Source organism: Mytilus californianus, unplaced genomic scaffold (assembly GCF_021869535.1).
Source record: "Mytilus californianus isolate M0D057914Y unplaced genomic scaffold, xbMytCali1.0.p SCAF_2, whole genome shotgun sequence".
In the NCBI taxonomy this organism is placed as follows: domain Eukaryota; kingdom Metazoa; phylum Mollusca; class Bivalvia; order Mytilida; family Mytilidae; genus Mytilus; species Mytilus californianus.
In genome coordinates this window covers 17,162,519-17,181,904 of record NW_026262668.1, presented here as the reverse complement: position 1 = coordinate 17,181,904, position 19,386 = coordinate 17,162,519, and the positions used below count along the sequence as shown (strand labels likewise).

The following is a 19,386-nucleotide window of genomic DNA, read 5'->3' as shown; positions in this document are numbered from 1 at the left end:
TCCTGGATTCTCCAAAGTATGTACATGTATACAAGCCTAGAAAATTATATTCGTGTGGATATTTGTTTTCCTGGATTCTCCAAAGTATGTATACAAGCCTAGAAAATTATATTTGTGTGGATATTTGTTTTCTTGGATTCTCCAAAGTATGTATACAAGCCTAGAAAATTATATTTCTTTGCACATTAAAACTCATGGTTTACCTGTACCTAAAAAAAATGGTACGCCACAAATAATAAAGATCTGTGCCATGAGCACATGATACGCCCGTCGCTTTTTCAAAGAATAAAGTTCCATAACTCCTCAATGTCATATCAGAAATTTATAAAAACTAAAGGGAGGTTATTTTAATAGATATAAACCAGTCACCAAAGTTTCATGAAAACTGCTAAAAAAACTGGAAAATCCCCTTTTTTAATGAATAAAACCCCCATAATTCAGAAACCTAAAATCTAAAATTTAAAATAATCGAAAGGGAGCTCACGTCAATAGATAAAAACAATTCACCAAAGTTTCATGCAAATTGGTTAAAGAGTTTTTGAGTTATTGTCCTACATATTGACGATGGACGGACAGACAGACAACGGTATACCATAATATGTCCCGTAAACGGGCATATAAAAATGAATCCAAAAGTAAAGTCGTTTATGGTTCTTTTTATAAATAACATGAAGATATTTCAGTATTTTAGGATTTGCTGTGTAGATGTTAATTCTAATGGTTCTTTTCTCTTTGTTTTAGCTTACAATTGGATCCAGTGTTAAAACAGTCAAGGCAGCATTATATGACAGACTTTATAACATGTAAAACTGATGTCAAGAGTCTTCCAATCCTTCAAAATGTAGGGCTTTCAGTGTTTTATCAAATCAAAATAGAAGTGTACAATCAACTGTGCAATTATTTCATCATTTTATCATCAGACAAAACCAAACTACAAAATTGAAATGATGAGGTAGGTTTTCTAAAGTTCCTCAGTAAAAAATTATATTATCTTTGATGAATATAGGTACCATATTTCCGGCAAACTTTCTCTTGCACAAAATTGCCTACCTCATCTACAATTTAACTGGTTTGAGATACAAAATATTTTTTATGGCTTTCATTCGAATTTTTTTAATTTATCTCCCTTACAACAAATATGTGACTGACAATGTCTTTCCCTTTTCTTAGTTTTAAAATCATTGATTTTTGAATCCATATTTGGATTTATACAATTTATACACATGTCTTTCATGAATAATAAATAAATAATTTACATATCAATTCAAATGTTATGCATATTCTTTAAGCAATCTGACTGCTCAACAATATTGCTGCATGAATCCACTGCTGATACCAAACATGTGATCAAGATAAATGTCCTGATTTTTGTCCTTCCATCAGGGGGTCACCTGACCCTATCTCTGCGTTTCATTGGACATTATTTTTTTTATACGACCTCAAAAAATTTGCATTCGTATAATGCTATCATGTTGTCGTCGTCCAAAGTTTAAGTGAATGGATCTCTATGAATTTTTACCAGAAGGTTCAATACCACAAAAGGAAGGTTGGGATTGATTTTGGGGGTGATGGTACCAACAGTTTAGGAATTAGGGGCCAAAAACAAGCATTTTTGTAGTTTCCGGACAATAAATTTTTAGTAAGTGTATGGATCTTTCTGAAATTGTACCACAAGGTTCCATATCGCAAAGGGAAGGCTGGGATTGAGTTTTGGGTTAATTGCCCCAAATGTTCAGGATTTAGGGGCAAAAAACAAGCATTTTTCTAGTTTCCAGACAATAACTTGTGTTTAAGTGTATGGATCTCTCTAAAATTGTACTACAAGGTTCCATACCATAAAGAGAAGGCTGGGATGGGTTTGGGAGTAATTACTTCAAAAGGGGGGGTGGACCGGTTCAAAAAGTTGGGTGGATTTTTTTTCCAATTTTTTTGTGGGAGCTCATTTTTTTTCTTCAAAATTTTTGAAATCTTCAATTGCACAGACGTTACGCACGTTATTGCGTCAATACCGTGTAATCAACCAGTCCACACTAATAAACAGCTTTTCTATAAAATCATAACAGTGAAGTTATATAAATTTTTTATCCATAGACTAGACTAGTAAAAACTATTCCGAAAAAAAAACTACAAACTGTTTTATCATATTTTACAATAGTCTAAAATAAGGACAACATTTTGACAAAACGTCCAAAATATGCGTGTCAGACGTAACAGACTATACGCATAATAACTTTAGCAGGGGTGTTTGTGTTCTTCAAAACAGTGTTATATCCGCGAAAATTCGAATGAATGATATGCTTTATATATAAAGTATAACAATATTACTGAATATGCGTTCCTGTAACAACCAACGTTATTTTTTGGCAAAAACTAAAAGTGTCCATTATGGTCAGATTAAGGAAAATCTTAAGTTATCAAAATTTATAGGTTTCAAAATGTAAGATTATATGAAATTTCGTTTGTGTAAATTATGCTCACAAAAGTACATATATAGACCATTTCAAAATCGAATTTTTGCAGCACTCACACCACATATAAAAAGGCAACGGCTTCTGGCAAATGTCTTGCAATATGTCCAATGTCGGATTTCGCCGCTTTTTACAAATAAACTGTCATTTGCGACGTTATTATTGAAAATTGAGATTTGTTGCATGCTAAATATTAATTTTCCGTAATTGTACTTTAACTCTACGAAACAGCTACATACTTTTTGATAATCTGCGTAGTCAAAACGACTTCGTTTTCAAAGAAATGAAATGTCTTGCAAGTTTGTCCACTTGGACGATTTTCATACGTTTTGAACGTTGTAAATTCGGGACGCTATTTATGGTGGATCATCTGTATATATTTCTTCAGATAGAATTTTTTTGATAGTCAGATACTATCAAAAAGACCACAAAGTATTTAAAACAATCCGATGCCTGGGGTTGTTCGTTTAGATGAGGTTCTTTAGTTGTGAATAAATTGTGTATTACGAGAGGATAAAAAATAATCTTTTTCAAATTTTCAAATTTGGGGAGCGTAAAACTGCGATTTTTTTTTATTTCTCTGCAATAAGATTCATATGTATAGAACTTGAAAGTAAAAATAAAATTGGACCTGAAGCGTGGCTATATACCTCTCCATATCATACAAGGCTTGTAAACATATGAGATGAATATAATTAACCTTTTTTCTGACAATCGTTTCATCTCTTAATCTAATTGTTCCGTTATTAAAGAAAGTACAGTGAATTTTATAAGCAAAACCCGTTTAACTTGTAATTCCCGACAAATTTTTTTTAATTAAATCAAAATATATATCTTCTTCCTTTTCGGATCAATATGGGGAAACATTGCATTTTATAACCTTTTATGTCAATTGGTCTCTGGTAGAGAGTTGTCTCATTGGCACTCATCATACCATATATATCTTCTTTTTCATATAGACTTATGCATTACCCAAATACGATATATTTTGTTGTTTGTTGCTTACGTTACTTTCAGTGGGAAATATTTCATGCATATTCAGTACAACCAAACATTAAGAAGTATCAATATTGATGTGCAAAACAGAAATTGCAAGCGAAATAAAAAAAATATCCCCAATATAATCATGATAATCATTAATCGCCGTAAAACGTAAAAAAAATGACGTTACCATTTGAGACGCAATATCGTGCGTAACGTTACAGTATTGCGTAATAACAAGGAATCTTCAATTGCACAGTATTGCGCAATAGCACAGTATTGCACAATAGCACAGTATTGCATAACAGCAAGAAATCTTCAATTGCACAGTATTAAGCAATAGCAAGAAATCTTCAATTGAAACAATTACAAATGTTTTAACCAATTTCAATGGGATTAATTAAGTCTTGAATTTTTGGGGGTTCTAACCTTGTATAATATTTTTGGATATTGGGCCCCATTTTTAAATTGGTCTACATTGAGGTCAAAAGGGTCCAAAATTAAACTTTGTTTGATTTCATCAAAAACTGAATTATTGCGGCTGTATGATTTGCTGAATATTATTGTGCATTTAGATTTTTATTTTGGGCCCTGTTTTCAAATTAGTTCATATTAAGGTTTGAAAGGATAAAAATTAAACTTTGTTTGATTTCAACTAAAATTAAATTATTGGTGTTTTTCATATGCTGAATCTAACCATGTTGTTAGATTTTGGATATCAGACCATTCTAGGTAAATTAAATGTCCAATTTCAAATTTTAAGAATTTTGACTACATTCATATTATGTCAAAAATTTGATTTCAATCCAAATTCAGACAGTATCAAGCTTGAATATTGTGTCCAAACGGCCCAACTGTTCAGGGTTCGTATCAGGCTGCGCTCGGCGAGGCATTTATTTTTCTTTGTTTTTCTCAGTTTCTATGATTTATAGACCAACTGTAATTCAAATTCAAAAATTTGTAATCAAGTTAAAATTTTATGAAATATTTATACTTACCAGTCAGAAACATACTTTTGGATTATCTTTCTTTACTACATTCATAACTCGCAAACACACAGATGATCTTGATTCAAACATTAACTAACCCAGATCATCCGTGTGGTTCATGCTTCAGTTTATTGGCGTGTACAAAACACCCGCACTGAAATTAAAGCATGGGGCGGCGGTGGGAATATTGACTGGTAAGTATAAATATTTCATAAAATTTTAACTTGATTACAAATTTTTGAATTTTATTTCAATTATTTATACTTACCAGTCAGAAACATACTTTTGGATAGATTCCAAAGCAGTCCTTCTACTGAACTGGAGGCGTATGCTGTATAAATTTCTGTCATCTAAATTGCACCTTGTGTACAAATGTCTATATATAACACATCAATAGTTCAACACAAAATAATGTTCATCATGAAATCATCATATTTAAAATACTTCCACCAATAACAAATTCTCCAACGCAACTCGCCGAAAAATTTAACATATTTACAAATTGTCTAATACATTGACTGACAAATCTCTCAGATAGAATTTTCCAAATGTGGACTCTGAACAATCAGCTGCTTCTAAAATAGAATTTATAGATACACCTTTGTATAAAGCCCAAGAGGGTCCAACTGCTCTAGTTTAATGTGCCTTGATATTTTTCAATGAAGAATCAGGATACGCTAATTTAATCACTTGAACGATCCATTTAGAAATAGTTTGTGACGTTACAGGCTTATGCGGTTCACATGTTGAAAGGAATAGTTTTCCCTGTTGGTCTTTATCTAAACTACTTCTAAATTCCTTTGTTCTTTCTAAATATTGTAACAGACATGTAACAGGATCTAACTTTTAATTGCTTGTGAATGCAGGAACAACAATTTTTGAATTTCTATGATTTTGTCGATCCTGCTTTGCCAAACCACTTCTAATAAATGTAATGCCTTTTTGTTGTATCCTCATTAAGGAATGGTTCACTCTGAGAGACTGCAAATCGCTAGATCTCCTGAAAGTAGTAATAGAGATAAGAAAAACAGTTTTAAATGTCAAATGTTTCAAATCAATATTTTCAATAGGTTCAAAAGGTTCTTTCTGCAATAAGGTTAAAACCAACTGTAAATCCCATTCCGGTAATAATTTTGTGGTAGGCGGTCTAGAATTAAAAAACCCTTTTATAAGTCTTGTAATATATGGATGTTGACCTACTGCAGTATTATCAACTTGAGGTAAAACATTGGAAAGCATAGACCTGTAGCCTGCAATAGTCCTATATTGCAATCCATTTTCAAACAGATAGGCTAAAAAATCTGCTACCTGATTTAAAGTTGCATTACTCGATCTAGGCATAGATGTGCTTTTTGTTGATTTATAATTAACCAATCGTCCAGATATACTACTAATCTTATATTTTTCGTTCTCAAGTAGGCTGCCACAACGGACACTATTTTTGTAAAGACTCGTGGGGCAGATCTTGGACCGAAGCACAGAGCTTTGAATTAATATGCTTGATTTTGAAGGTAAAATCTTAGATATTGGCAATGACTTGGAAATATTGGGACATGTAGATATGCATCGCTTAGATCGAGCGTTATAGCCCAATCTCCTGGTTTTACTATATTCAAGACTTTGGTCAGTGAATCCATCTTGAAATGTTTTTTCTGAAGATACCCGTTGAGAGGTCTCAGATTTATGACTGGTCTCATCTTCCCATTTTTTGGGGGGACCAGAAAAAATGTGCTGTAAAAACCTGATTGATTTTGTTCTCTCTGAACCTGTTCTTTTGCATCTTTTTCTATTAAAATATTTACCTCTTGAAGTAAAATTTCCATATTTTTTGGAGATACTATTGTTTGTTTTATTCCCTGCCAATTTGAAAATGGTTTCTTTATGAACTCTAATTTGTAACCTTTTTCTATTACAGACAAAACCCATTGGTCGTTTGTTATCTTTTTCCAATTTTCTAGAAAAAATCTGAGTCGACCCCCTACTGGTATCTTGTCTTGATTTTGAAATAAAATTACCTGTATCTCTGAGTCAGCTAGACTGTTTCTTGGGGATACGAAAAGAACCCCAGGAACCTGTACCACTGTTTGATGTCTTGGCATCTTTGTCTTTCTTGTCTTTATTTCCAAAGGCACCTCTCTGTAAAGAGTTATTAGACGAATTTATAAAAGACTGTCTATTAGTATTAAAAGACGGTTTCTTATAATTATTATTGTAATTATTATAAGTTGAGTTTCCTGCAAACTTTGATTGTTTATTCGACCAACTATCACGACTATCATAGTCCAACTTTCTTTTGTTGGTTTTGTGAAATTCAGGTAACAAATCTTCCAATTGTTCCCTTTGCTCTTTCCTTTTCTCAAGTTGTTTTTCCAGACCTTGTCCAAAAACACCATCGTCAGAAAGCGGTAAATAAAGTACCTTAGCTTGAATGTCATTTAAATTAGTTATGCCTGCATCTGTTGCAGCACATTTCCTTCTTATCATATGATGAAAGGCTCCAGCTCTACCCATTTGGTCAAGAGATTTGGTTGACATAGCAAATAAATCTTTAACTAATTGACAATTTCAAAATAATTTTTTATTTCTCTGCAATAAGATTCATATGTATAGAACTTGAAAGTAAAAATAAAATTGGACCTGAAGCGTGGCTATATACCTCTCCATATCATACAAGGCTTGTAAACATATGAGATGAATATAATTAACCTTTTTTCTGACAATCGTTTCATCTCTTAATCTAATTGTTCCGTTATTAAAGAAAGTACAGTGAATTTTATAAGCAAAACCCGTTTAACTTGTAATTCCCGACAAATTTTTTTTAATTAAATCAAAATATATATCTTCTTCCTTTTCGGATCAATATGGGGAAACATTGCATTTTATAACCTTTTATGTCAATTGGTCTCTGGTAGAGAGTTGTCTCATTGGCACTCATCATACCATATATATCTTCTTTTTCATATAGACTTATGCATTACCCAAATACGATATATTTTGTTGTTTGTTGCTTACGTTACTTTCAGTGGGAAATATTTCATGCATATTCAGTACAACCAAACATTAAGAAGTATCAATATTGATGTGCAAAACAGAAATTGCAAGCGAAATAAAAAAAATATCCCCAATATAATCATGATAATCATTAATCGCCGTAAAACGTAAAAAAAAATGACGTTACCATTTGAGACGCAATATCGTGCGTAACGTTACAGTATTGCGTAATAACAAGGAATCTTCAATTGCACAGTATTGCGCAATAGCACAGTATTGCACAATAGCACAGTATTGCATAACAGCAAGAAATCTTCAATTGCACAGTATTAAGCAATAGCAAGAAATCTTCAATTGAAACAATTACAAATGTTTTAACCAATTTCAATGGGATTAATTAAGTCTTGAATTTTTGGGGGTTCTAACCTTGTATAATATTTTTGGATATTGGGCCCCATTTTTAAATTGGTCTACATTGAGGTCAAAAGGGTCCAAAATTAAACTTTGTTTGATTTCATCAAAAACTGAATTATTGCGGCTGTATGATTTGCTGAATATTATTGTGCATTTAGATTTTTATTTTGGGCCCTGTTTTCAAATTAGTTCATATTAAGGTTTGAAAGGATAAAAATTAAACTTTGTTTGATTTCAACTAAAATTAAATTATTGGTGTTTTTCATATGCTGAATCTAACCATGTTGTTAGATTTTGGATATCAGACCATTCTAGGTAAATTAAATGTCCAATTTCAAATTTTAAGAATTTTGACTACATTCATATTATGTCAAAAATTTGATTTCAATCCAAATTCAGACAGTATCAAGCTTGAATATTGTGTCCAAACGGCCCAACTGTTCAGGGTTCGTATCAGGCTGCGCTCGGCGAGGCATTTATTTTTCTTTGTTTTTCTCAGTTTCTATGATTTATAGACCAACTGTAATTCAAATTCAAAAATTTGTAATCAAGTTAAAATTTTATGAAATATTTATACTTACCAGTCAGAAACATACTTTTGGATTATCTTTCTTTACTACATTCATAACTCGCAAACACACAGATGATCTTGATTCAAACATTAACTAACCCAGATCATCCGTGTGGTTCATGCTTCAGTTTATCGGCGTGTACAAAACACCCGCACTGAAATTAAAGCATGGGGCGGCGGTGGGAATATTGACTGGTAAGTATAAAGATTTCATAAAATTTTAACTTGATTACAAATTTTTGAATTTTATTTCAATTATTTATACTTACCAGTCAGAAACATACTTTTGGATAGATTCCAAAGCAGTCCTTCTACTGAACTGGAGGCGTATGCTGTATAAATTTCTGTCATCTAAATTGCACCTTGTGTACAAATGTCTATATATAACACATCAATAGTTCAACACAAAATAATGTTCATCATGAAATCATCATATTTAAAATACTTCCACCAATAACAAATTCTCCAACGCAACTCGCCGAAAAATTTAACATATTTACAAATTGTCTAATACATTGACTGACAAATCTCTCAGATAGAATTTTCCAAATGTGGACTCTGAACAATCAGCTGCTTCTAAAATAGAATTTATAGATACACCTTTGTATAAAGCCCAAGAGGGTCCAACTGCTCTAGTTTAATGTGCCTTGATATTTTTCAATGAAGAATCAGGATACGCTAATTTAATCACTTGAACGATCCATTTAGAAATAGTTTGTGACGTTACAGGCTTATGCGGTTCACATGTTGAAAGGAATAGTTTTCCCTGTTGGTCTTTATCTAAACTACTTCTAAATTCCTTTGTTCTTTCTAAATATTGTAACAGACATGTAACAGGATCTAACTTTTAATTGCTTGTGAATGCAGGAACAACAATTTTTGAATTTCTATGATTTTGTCGATCCTGCTTTGCCAAACCACTTCTAATAAATGTAATGCCTTTTTGTTGTATCCTCATTAAGGAATGGTTCACTCTGAGAGACTGCAAATCGCTAGATCTCCTGAAAGTAGTAATAGAGATAAGAAAAACAGTTTTAAATGTCAAATGTTTCAAATCAATATTTTCAATAGGTTCAAAAGGTTCTTTCTGCAATAAGGTTAAAACCAACTGTAAATCCCATTCCGGTAATAATTTTGTGGTAGGCGGTCTAGAATTAAAAAACCCTTTTATAAGTCTTGTAATATATGGATGTTGACCTACTGCAGTATTATCAACTTGAGGTAAAACATTGGAAAGCATAGACCTGTAGCCTGCAATAGTCCTATATTGCAATCCATTTTCAAACAGATAGGCTAAAAAATCTGCTACCTGATTTAAAGTTGCATTATGGGGATTAATTTCCCTTGTACTACACCAGCTACAGTACTTCTTGAATTTTGCAATATAGTCTTTCTGAGTTCCTTTCCTTCATGAAGCTGAGAGTAAATTTCTAGCTTCTTTAGAAAAGCCCTCTGCTTGGAAAGATCTGTTGATAGAAGCCAAGCAGTCAGACTGAATACCCCCGGGTCCGGATGAAAAACTTGGGACCTCGGTTGACAGAGAAGGTCTGATTGTATCGGGAGACTGACTGGGTAATCTATCAATAGTTGAAGTAATTCTGGGTACCAGTGTCTCTTGGGCCAAAAAGGAGCTATCAGGAGAATCTGACACTGGAACTGCCTCATATATTGCGATATCTTGGGTATCAGGCAGATTGTGGGATATGCGTAGGCATACATTTTCTCCCAAGATATTGTCAGGGCATCCAAGGCAAAAGCTTGTGGATGTGGAATCCATGAGCAAAACACCTTCGTCTGACGGTTCTCTGCCGAGGCAAATAAGTCCATCAGAGGTTGGTCCCACAAGAGAAAAAGTTTCTGTACAATTTGAGTGTTCAGTGACCACTCTGTGTGCAGAATTTTTTTCCTGCTCAGGTAATCTGCAATTATGTTTTTCTTTCCCATTATATGAGCTGCTTTCATGGTCATACTGGATTGAATTGCTAAAGTCCAAAGTTCCCAGGTTTTGTAACACAACTGAGGTGATTTGGTACCCCCTTGTTTGTTGATGTACTGGACCACAGTTGTGTTGTCTGATCTTATCAGTACAGATTTCCCTATCAGATATTTTAGAAAATGTTTGACTGTAAGCACTACTGCTTCCAATTCCAATTAATGTATGTGTTTCTTGCTCTCTGAAACAGACCATTCCCCTTGAAAAATTTTCTTGTCCATTACACCACCATAACCTGCTTTTGAAGCATCTGTAGTTATGGTTATACAAGTCTGTTGAGGTTGCAAAGAGCGGCCTTTCAGCGTGTTCGCTGAATTTAACCACCAAATTAGATGAGATTTGAGATGTTGTGTCACTTGGACTAATGTTTTGAACTCTTGACATGCTGGTCTCCAAAAAGAGAGAAGATGGAGTTGAATTGGTCTCATGTACAAACGAGCATTTGGAATTAGTTCTATACATGAGGCCATTATCCCCAGAAGATGAAGAAAATCTAAAGCTGTCATTTGGATTTCTTTCATTATTTTTTGAATGGCTAGATTCAACTTGTCTATTCGTTCCTGTGTTGGGAATATTAACCCTTTTTCCAGGTCGAAAAGTGCCCCTAAATAAATCAATTTCTGACTCGGAACTAGTTTGGATTTTTCTTTGTTCACTATGAACCCTAGCGATACCAAGAGATTGAGACAATCTGCTCGATCTAGGCATAGATGTGCTTTTTGTTGATTTATAATTAACCAATCGTCCAGATATACTACTAATCTTATATTTTTCGTTCTCAAGTAGGCGGCCACAACGGACACTATTTTTGTAAAGACTCGTGGGGCAGATCTTGGACCGAAGCACAGAGCTTTGAATTAATATGCTTGATTTTGAAGGTAAAATCTTAGATATTGGCAATGACTTGGAAATATTGGGACATGTAGATATGCATCGCTTAGATCGAGCGTTATGGCCCAATCTCCTGGTTTTACTATATTCAAGACTTTGGTCAGTGAATCCATCTTGAAATGTTTTTTCTGAAGATACCCGTTGAGAGGTCTCAGATTTATGACTGGTCTCATCTTCCCATTTTTTGGGGGGACCAGAAAAAATGTGCTGTAAAAACCTGATTGATTTTGTTCTCTCTGAACCTGTTCTTTTGCATCTTTTTCTATTAAAATATTTACCTCTTGAAGTAAAATTTCCATATTTTTTGGAGATACTATTGTTTGTTTTATTCCCTGCCAATTTGAAAATGGTTTCTTTATGAACTCTAATTTGTAACCTTTTTCTATTACAGACAAAACCCATTGGTCGTTTGTTATCTTTTTCCAATTTTCTAGAAAAAATCTGAGTCGACCCCCTACTGGTATCTTGTCTTGATTTTGAAATAAAATTACCTGTATCTCTGAGTCAGCTAGACTGTTTCTTGGGGATACGAAAAGAACCCCAGGAACCTGTACCACTGTTTGATGTCTTGGCATCTTTGTCTTTCTTGTCTTTATTTCCAAAGGCACCTCTCTGTAAAGAGTTATTAGACGAATTTATAAAAGACTGTCTATTAGTATTAAAAGACGGTTTCTTATAATTATTATTGTAATTATTATAAGTTGAGTTTCCTGCAAACTTTGATTGTTTATTCGACCAACTATCACGACTATCATAGTCCAACTTTCTTTTGTTGGTTTTGTGAAATTCAGGTAACAAATCTTCCAATTGTTCCCTTTGCTCTTTCCTTTTCTCAAGTTGTTTTTCCAGACCTTGTCCAAAAACACCATCGTCAGAAAGCGGTAAATAAAGTACCTTAGCTTGAATGTCATTTAAATTAGTTATGCCTGCATCTGTTGCAGCACATTTCCTTCTTATCATATGATGAAAGGCTCCAGCTCTACCCATTTGGTCAAGAGATTTGGTTGACATAGCAAATAAATCTTTAACTAATTGACAATTTTCCTCACTAGCATTGTCATTTTCTAAATTACCCAACAAAGTGCCCAAAGCTTGTTGCATATACGAAATAGAAATTATTCCCATTCTGGAAGCTACCTGTCCAGAATAGGATAGCTTCTCAATTTGTTTCACAGGTTGAGAAAATAATTGTTTTTGCTTGTCCCAAGATTTCACAGTTTTATTTATATGCACACGTTTAATCATAGGTTCTAGCATATCATCTAAACTTGGCACTTGTAACACTGGTAAAGATTTCTCATGTACAGGAAAACATGATCTATATTCATCTTTATAAGCAGACAAACGTTCAGGATGTTGAGTTCTCCAAGAGTAAGATAAAATCTTAACTTGTGAATCATCTAATATTAAACCTACTGACTGATCACTATTGTCACCTGGTAAATCATCCTCAATAATTTTAGCTAGTCTGTCAACTTTATTGTTGCATGTAGTGTTAATGTTACCTGAAGAATTTTCATCAACAGTAGAAATATTCTGTACACTTGAATTTAAGTATTTACTAAACCTGTCAGTTTTATTAGCATTACTGTTTTTATCAAGTAAATGACTACTCACTGATTGAGTATCACTGTCTTCATGATCTGAAATTAGACCCAACAGAACTCTTCTCTCTCGACGGTCTACTGTAAAGATATTTCTGGGCGTTCATCAAAATCTCTTGTAATTCTTGGACTACCTAAATCTTCATTCAAGTTAGGTTCCAAAGGAATTAATGGTCTGCGTTCCCTCTGTACAGGGACGTTATCCATTCTCGTAACATCGTTCTCCTGCGTGGCTGACCCACCAGTATGAGAACTATCTGCACTTTTATTAGCTGCCTGTAGCAAGCCAAAAAGTTTATCAAACCGCTTTTCAAAGCTTTCTTCTATGCTGAAAAGCTTCATTTCTAGATCCGCCGTCTTGGACGAACGTTTTTTAGACTTACTTGTTGAGGATTTGTTGCCGGTTCTGGCCATTTTGGTTTGGTTACCTGTACTTCCGGTAATAGTAATACCGACAGAATCACTTTCTAATTCTTCTTCGGATATTCTATTCGTTTCTTCCAGTTAAATAATAGACCACTTTCGAGTTCGTCCTTCACCGGAAAAAACTCGTCAATTATGCGCGCCTTTATGACGTCATTTACCAGATAGAGGGGATCGCCTGTATCCCTGCACTATTAACGTTCATCAAGTGTCTTAGTGATCGTCATTGTGCAGGATAAACTAGAAATAATGTTTGTTTTGTAAGTACTTAATCACAATTCCCTAATGACAGTAGTGCTGATTGTCAATTATAAGAATTTAATTTGCTGAATAATTCGTGCAATATAGCATTATAGTTTTCCAACCACTTGCTCAACATTGGAACGGAAGTGACGATGCCCCTAAACGCACGAATGATGTTCACTAAAACCAGAGTTTTTGACGGAAATGCATCGAACTCGAAAGTTGTCTATTATATAGTCATAGTCAAACGACAAATATTGCGGCAGTAAAACATTTACTGACCGAATGCGAACTGAACGTGTTTTGTACACGCCGAAAGATAAACTGAAGCATGAACCACACGGATGATCTGGGTTAGTTAATGTTTGAATCAAGATCATCTGTGTGTTTGCGAGTTATGAACGTAGTAAAGAAAGATAATCCAAAAGTATGTTTCTGACTGGTAAGTATAAATAATTGAAATAAAATTGACAGTAATAAATGTCCAAATACAGAATCACACAACAGAATTCATAAATTTAAAATATAAAAACAGGGCATTTCAACAGTTTTTAAAGTTGCTCATTTATTTAATTTTTTTATACTTCCTGTAAAAACCTTAAACAGCTGTGTGTAAACGACTTCTTAGGGTAATAAAACTTAATATTTTATGTATTAAATCTTAATACAAGTCAATTTTCTGAACTAATAAAAAAGATGTGTTGTGTTGCTCATGTAAGTTCTAACCCAGTGATAAGTCTAATTTGGTAGGTGTGCATAAAATATTTGAAGGGATGGATGATTTCAACTTCACCACTTGGAAAATTTGGTGTAACAGCTTCCTTGTGAGCAGCAACCGTCTATCAAGGAAATCATGATAGTAAACGCAAGCCCTGGAATATAGTTTCAACTGGGGGATATATACTCTGTATACATGCACTGCTGGAACGTTACTAATGACTTATATGATGTAAAACATGAAAAAAAAATTACAGGAAACAAGAAAGCTGACATGTGTACCAACATCATAATACTTTACAAAGTTATACAAAGTATGCACTGATTTAATGAAATAAATTGCTGACTGACAAAGTAATTCATTCATTAAATTTGTATTCATCATCATATTACTGTGACTTGACTGTTAGTGTTGCTCTCCACCTATTACAACTTATTCAAAATTCTGACCAAATTGCAATTTGTTTTTAAAACCAAACTGTTCAACTGGTCAGAAATTTGAACAAACTGCTGTAGAAAACCACAGAAACCACAGTCAAGTCGTGAAAGTGCAAGGTGATAAAATAAAGCATACTTACAATCCTATAAGACTTTAATTCCACTTCAATGTTATTATGAAAAATCAGTCTAACAGTTTGTATAGAAATTTTATTGTTATTGTCATGCTAAAGATGATAGGCAGTAATTTTGAATTGCTATAAAAATGTCCAAACTAAGCTTTCATATAATTTTTCTTTCAAAAAGTCTTCTATATTCATAAGAATCCGACATCATTTGAATTAAAACATCTTATATTCAGTAAAATTTATGTGAAATTACAATACGTTGTTAATAAGTTTCTATGGGAGATAACATAAAACATTATTCTTTTGAATATAGAAGACTTTTCGAAAGAAAAATTGATTATCTCCCATGGAATCTTCCTAAAAACGTATTGTAATTTCACACATATTTTACTGAATATAAAATGTTTTAATTCAAATGATGTCTGATTCTTATGAATATAGAAGTCTTTTCGAAAGAACTGATTTTTCATAATAACATTGAAGTGGAAGTAAAGTCTTATAGGATTGTAAGTACACTATATTTTCTCAAAAAGCACTTTCACGACTTGACTATGGTTTTCTACAGCAGTTTGTTCAAATTTCTGACCAGTTGAACAGTTTGATTTTATAAAACAAATTGCAATTTGGTCAGAATTTTTAATAAGTTGCAATAGGTGGAGAGCAACACTAACAGTCAAGTCACAGTAATTGGTCACATATTTAGTTACAAATTTCATTCTTCTTTTTGTTAACTATATGATCTTTGAAGGTTTTTTGATAGTTCCATAATCAGATCATTTGAAATAATAGGTTCAAATTTCATAAAAAAAAATGATCGTTTTATATAAATTCTGTGGAATTTTTTGCTTCATTAAGAATTTTACCATGCTCCCTGTGCTTGCTATACTTGAAGTCATAGTCATTAAGACAGGAGCACCTGAGATCACCCCCAGTTTTTGGTGGGGTACGTGTTGCTCAGTCTTTGGTTTTCTGTCTTGTTTTGTGTACTGTTGTTTGTTTGTTTGTCTTTTTCTATTTTGGTAGGATACTTATATGTAATATAAGTATTGTTTATACAAACAATATTTTAAGCCAACTTTGATAATTAATCTTTCCAGTTAACATGCTAACATCTTGGATACATTTAATTAACATACACAGACCACTTGCTACATCTTGAGATTAATTTCTCTGGCATTTGATACTTTGAAGTTACACTGCAATCTCACTAGGGGACTAATCTGTTCTTAATCAGATACATGTAACAAGTATTCACTGTTTGTGGTGAAAGGCAGGATAATTTCAGATCTCATAAAAATAATTACACATTAATTAGTATATTAACTGAAGGTCAGTGATTTCAGTCTCCTCCCACTAGATGATTGATTTACCCAAAATCTGTGTGTTAAGCCATATGCATGGTCTTTGTGTAATCAGTTTCTTGGTTCAAAGCAGTCAAACTAAGTTGACAGTATAACAGTGCTAGAATTCAATTTACCACCCGCCAACCCCTTCCAAACACCTTCAATAATGTTCATGACATGAGACACATCTCAGCTTTTACCAGTGATATGTTTTATTTTATAACTTGTTTTTCCTTGATGGAATTTTATCACTGGTTATTTCTAAAATTTCATTCATCCCCAGGCATTTCGGGGACAAATTTTATCAAATTTATTCCAGCGCCAGATTGATAGACCCTGCTACTTACTGCTTGTAATAGCACCACATGGGCTATCCCCCATGCAGACCTTGCACACCCCGGCTGCAGATGAGACGTCTAGTCTCATCCCCTTGGTGGAAAACCCTCGCTTCACATTCCTGGCTGGCGTATTGTCGGGCAGGCAGGTTCTTCCTCACACTACAGGTTGCAATTTGACTTGGTCGGCAGGAACTCCTAAATTCTTAATTATACTGAGTGTTTCTCAAGGGCCAAATCGTCATTAAAGGGCAATAACTCCAAATAGGAATCGTCAGACGATTTCTTCCATATTGTCTTAATTGTAGATCTTGTCTTGCTGATCATGTTTGCTAATTTAAGTTTCTATCTATCTATTATAATTGCAAAAACTAAAAAAAATGGTAAAAATCGTCATTACAGGGCAATAACTATTTTAGCAAGTCGATTGACGATTTCGACCTTGAAACTTATTTGTAGAACTTGTCTTGTTGATAACTTTTGCAATTTGAAGTTTCTTTCTATTATAGTTTTCAAGACAATAGGCAAAAATGAAATAAATGGTAAAATTTGTCATTTTATGGCAATAACTCCAATAAGGAGTCGTCAGACGATTTCCTCAATATTGTCTGAATTGTAGATCTTGTCTTGCTGATCATTTTTGCTTATTCAAGTTTCTATCTATCTATTATATTTTTTATAATATAAGGCAAAAACGCCAAAAAATGGTAAAAATCGTCTTCATAGGGCAATAACTCCTATTGGAAGTCATCTGACAGATTTGACGTACCGGTATATGGACAATTGGAAGAGCTCAACATTCTGATCATTTCTGATTTTCATCAGATTTTCTCTATTTATAACGGTTTTGAAAATAATAGACAAAACTTGCATTTAACCCCTATGTTCTATTTTTAGCCATGTCGGCCATCTTGGTTGGCAGGCGGGGTCATCGGACACATTTTTTAAACCAAATACCCCAGTGATGGCTGTGGCCAAGTTTGGTTAAATTTGGCCAGTTAGTTTCAGAGGAGAAGATTTTTATAAAAGTTAACAGACGACGACGGACACCAAGTGAGGAGAAAAGCTCTCTTGGCCCTTTGGGCCCATTAACATAAACAATAATACATGCATCATCAATTCTAACACTGGAATATGCCACTGAAATCCACTAACTGCTGCTTCAATAATTGTCTGGAATGTTGATGCCGCATATTACATACTCCGAAAGGCATTGATGTATACTGATAAAGTCCGCCGTTTGGAGTTAACCATGAATTTTTTTCTTAGTCACTAAGTTTCATTAGTATTTGATGATAAACTATCTCCAACTTCAGTAATGAGACCCATTAAGATCCATGAAAGCATCCAAGTTATCTTTAATTCATGGTATCGGATACCTATCTTTTATTGTCTTTTCATTTAATTTTCTGTTATCTACACATAACCTAGCTTGGATAAAAAGTTGTCTCATTGGCACTCATACCACATCTTCTTATTTATACTAACTGCCATAATGAGTCTTTTTTTTTTTGTACTAAGACAATTGGAGCAGACCGTGGACTGCATAATTGTTCTATCCTACATTTCTATTGTCATTTCTCTATTTCATTTTCCAAAATTTGCCTCTTGAACAATGGTACTCTTCTTGTGGGCTATTTTATTGGTGTTTCATAATATAATTTCAAAGAATGCATCCTCAATAAAAAAAATATCCAGGTTTTCCATTTGAATTTGCGAATAACTTGGTATTGCATTAACATATTTCATATTAAACCAGCCTGTTCTTGTGTTATTTACTTCCATCCTGTTCATATTTTTGTTCAGAAGACCGCGGGATCGGTTACGTCTCGAATTACCTTTGTATCCTAGGTCGATGTCGTATTGGCGACATCGATTCAGCTTTGGTTAGTAACAACAAGTAAAACGTCAAACTGAATAGCTGTTGTTTCTTAATTATGGTAGCGTCACATAATAAGATATCTTCCCAACATTTATGGCACCGTGATCAGGATGTGAGAAGACCGCGGGATCAGCTTCGACTCGAATTTCCTTTGTATCCTAGGTCAACGTCTTATCGGCGACGTCTCCGTAGCTTTAGTTAGTAACAAGTAAAACGTCAAACTGAATAGCTGTTGTTTCTGTGCATCAGTCTTGTATCTTTTCTCGTTATTGTGACAAACATCAGCATTATCAACCTCTACCTCAACATTAAATCCGATATCCATATAATATAGCTGCAACAAACAAAGCCATATGTGTTCCCTAATACAGTTTGATATTTGTATGACAAATGAACCGTTCAACTGATTCAAAAAGAGGTACGAAAGATACCAGAGGGACAGTCAAACTCATAGATCGAAAACACACTGACAACGCCATGGAAAAAAATAAAAAGACAAACAGACAAATAGTAGTACAGATGACACAACATAGAAAACCAAAGATTAAGCAACACGAACCCCACCAAAAACTGGGGCAAGTGATCCATGTAACTACAATCAATGTCCTCAAGACAAGTTTGAATGTTATACTTGCCATGTTTGAAGTATCTAGGATACACTCTGATTTACCTTTGGAACCGACTCCTCCGACCGATATCCGTTTGACTGTTGCTTGTAAGTCCATCTTCTGGACTTCTTTTGTGCTTGGCAGGAATGTCTGCACTCCGTATTTTGCTTTCTTAATCGACTTCATGAATATTTCTGCGAATCAGCTTACCATCGTTACGTTCATTAGTGAGTATATGCGTTCTCCTTGCATAGCACTTGTCACTCCTTCCTGGAGAGTCATTTACTAGGTACGTCTTACGTTCATCATAAAATCTTCCGATTCTCTAGAAACATCAAGAAATGTTTGAATGCTTTTTATTTTTTTC

General features: G+C 33.8%; 1 protein-coding gene across 1 annotated transcript in view; it reads left to right on the top strand.

The window, feature by feature from the left end:
- LOC127729381 (glycosaminoglycan xylosylkinase-like) overlaps positions 1-1,263 on the top strand; it is a 54,340-nt gene extending 53,077 nt beyond the window's left edge. The window contains exon 10 of the mRNA XM_052237205.1: positions 742-1,263. The gene's annotated coding sequence lies outside the window, so the exon portion shown is untranslated. The remainder of the gene's footprint in view (positions 1-741) is intronic.
- Positions 1,264-19,386: the final 18,123 nt, after the last annotated feature.